This window comes from Hordeum vulgare, chromosome 2H (genome assembly GCF_904849725.1).
Source record: "Hordeum vulgare subsp. vulgare chromosome 2H, MorexV3_pseudomolecules_assembly, whole genome shotgun sequence".
Classification (NCBI taxonomy): domain Eukaryota; kingdom Viridiplantae; phylum Streptophyta; class Magnoliopsida; order Poales; family Poaceae; genus Hordeum; species Hordeum vulgare.
The window spans coordinates 69,424,593-69,427,303 of NC_058519.1; positions in this window are offsets into that span (position 1 = coordinate 69,424,593).

Below are 2,711 nucleotides of genomic sequence, written 5' to 3' on the forward strand. Positions count from 1 at the left end.
TGGTTTTGGATTTTTCGGGGATTTATAGGCGGAAGAAGTAGGGCAAAGGATCCACATGGGGCCCACAATCCTACTAGGCGCGGGGCCCCCTGGCCGCGCCTAGGGGGCTTGTGGCCTCCCCTGGTGGCCTCTGCCTTGGTTCTCGCGCTCCTTGCGTATCTTCTGTTCCGGAAAAAATCTTTTTGGAGGTTTTATTCCGTTTGGACTCCTTTCATATTCTCCTCTGAAAAGGGTCAAAAACACAGAAAAATAGGAACTGGCACTTGGCACTGAATTAATAAGTTAGTCCCAAAAGATATATAAAAGGCATACAAAACATCCAAAGTTTGACAAGATAATAGCATGGAACCAGAAAAAATTATAGATACGTTGGAGACATATCAGTTCCCGAGGAGCAGGAAGAGGAAGACCACACTAAGCAAGCTGCAAATGAAGCTAAAGAAGAACATTTTAGAGAAGATGGAGTACTGCAGCAGCCTGTGCTGAAGTTTCGAAAGAGAGTAGGGACAACAACTAGATCATGCTCATCAGCCAATGATCCTGTTGAGCGTGACTGGTTTCCCTCAGATGATGAGGATGAAATTCTTGGTTTTTTGGACTCAGAGGATGATGATGGCAATGAACCTATGTCTTTTATTATTCCCTCGGGAAGGAAAACAAGAGCACATAAGAAGAATGAAAGAAATTGGTATGATAAAAGCAGACTCAGTCCAGAGCAACAATTATGTTTGAAGCTATGTTTAAAAGATGTGTACCAATTTAGGACTGCTCTACCTAACTTTCACATCAAGCAGTTGAGGTCTTTCAAATACCATAGGAATTGCGAAGACTGGCTTATTGCCTGGTGTGAGCATAAGAAAAAGGATGTCCTTTTTATATTGTTGCATCTCAGATCAAGCATGAGAAAATATTTTCTCTAAAGAAGTTTAGAGAATAAAATACTTGTCCAACCAGTGAAAAACATAGCAAAGTGAGCTCAAAGTGGCTGGGAAACGCTATCCTAGAGACAATTAGATGAGACCCAAACACAAATGTGCCAGAATTGGTAGACAAGGACAAGAGGAAATTTGGAATTGAAATTCCAAAGATGATGGCATGGAGCGCTAAGAAGGCAACAAAGGAAATTGTCCTAGGAGATCATAAGAAGAAGTATCATATGTTGTCTGTCTACATTGAAACTATAAAATTGTGTAATCCAGGATCTAGATGCATTATGAAAATTGCTACTCCAAAAAGCACAACTGAAAACCCACATCCAGGTCCAAGATTCCATGGTCTTTTCTTTTGTCTCAATGCACCTACGGAGGGTTTTCTAAATAGATGTAGTACTTTCATTGGTTCAGATGGATGCTTCATTAGGCTTACAACTGGAGCACAAATCCTAGCAGCTACTGGTAGGGATGCCAACAACAACATGTATCCTATTGCTTTTGGAATTGTAGGAGTGGAGGACACACAAAATTGGAGTTGGTTTCTCACCCAACTTAAGTATGCTCTGGGTGGCACAGAATAAGGCGAGTTTGGAAAGTATACCATCATGTCAGATAGGGAGAAGGTAAAGTGATCTTTGTTCTCTTTTTTGTAGTTTAATCGTTTGATTTTTATTACTTTCATTTGTGTTGATTTGCAAAGTAGTAACATTTAGGTGTTTGTGAAAGCATGTCCTGCTTAATGTCGTCAATGTTGTATTTCCAAACTGTCCACAAAGATTCTGTTTAAGGCACATTTATGCAAATTTCCAAAGGACTGGATTTAGAGGTGAAGATCTAAAAAAGCATAAATAGTGCTAGTTATTCATACACAAAACATGGATTTGATGTAGACATGTACAATTTGAAGAAGGGTGTGAGGATGCCTGGAGTTGATTATCTGGTATTCCAGACCACACATGGGCTAGGCATGAAATTGACACAAACTGCAAAATAGATCTCGTGGTTAATAACATAAGTGAGTTCTTTAGTAAATATATCTTGGATGTTAGAAACAAACCAATTGTGACAAGGATTAATGGAATCAAAGACAAGTTGCTAGTCTGGTTTGATGGAAAAAGAGAATGTGGAGAACTTCGAGATGGGAAATAGCTGCAACATATGCAGAGAAGTTAGAGTTGAGCAAAAAATTAACTAGAGATTGCAAAGCAATTAGGACAGGGCCTAACTTGTGGCAAGTAAGCAGTGGCCCAAAGACCTTTGATGTGAACCTTCAGGACAACACTTGTGGATGCAGGAAGTGGGACATGATAGGGTTGCCATGCAACCATACCTGCAATGCAATTTACAAAGCCAAGTTGCAACCTGAGGATTTTGTAAGTCCTTTCATCAAGAAAGCAATGTATTTGGAGACATACAAACGTATAGTGTATCCAGTCCCCGGAGAAGATGCTTGGGTCAAGTCAGGGAAACCTGATATCGAGCCTCCTATTTTCCATAAAGAGGACCACAGTGGAAGAAAAGAAGAAAATAGGAAGAAGGGAAGGTTTGAAGTGCCTAAACCAAAGATTCTTCTAGGATGGCTACAATCACATGTGGCAAGTGTAGGTTAATGGGCGACATGCTTACTAATTGTGGACAACCTTTGAAGCTTGATTTGCAATTGAGAGAGAATAGAAACATGGTAGATGTTTTGTCATCTCAATATCTAATTTTGTATCTGATTTTGCCTATGTACATTCTAATCAGTCTTTGCTTCTTAAACTGCAGGAAAAAGAGAAG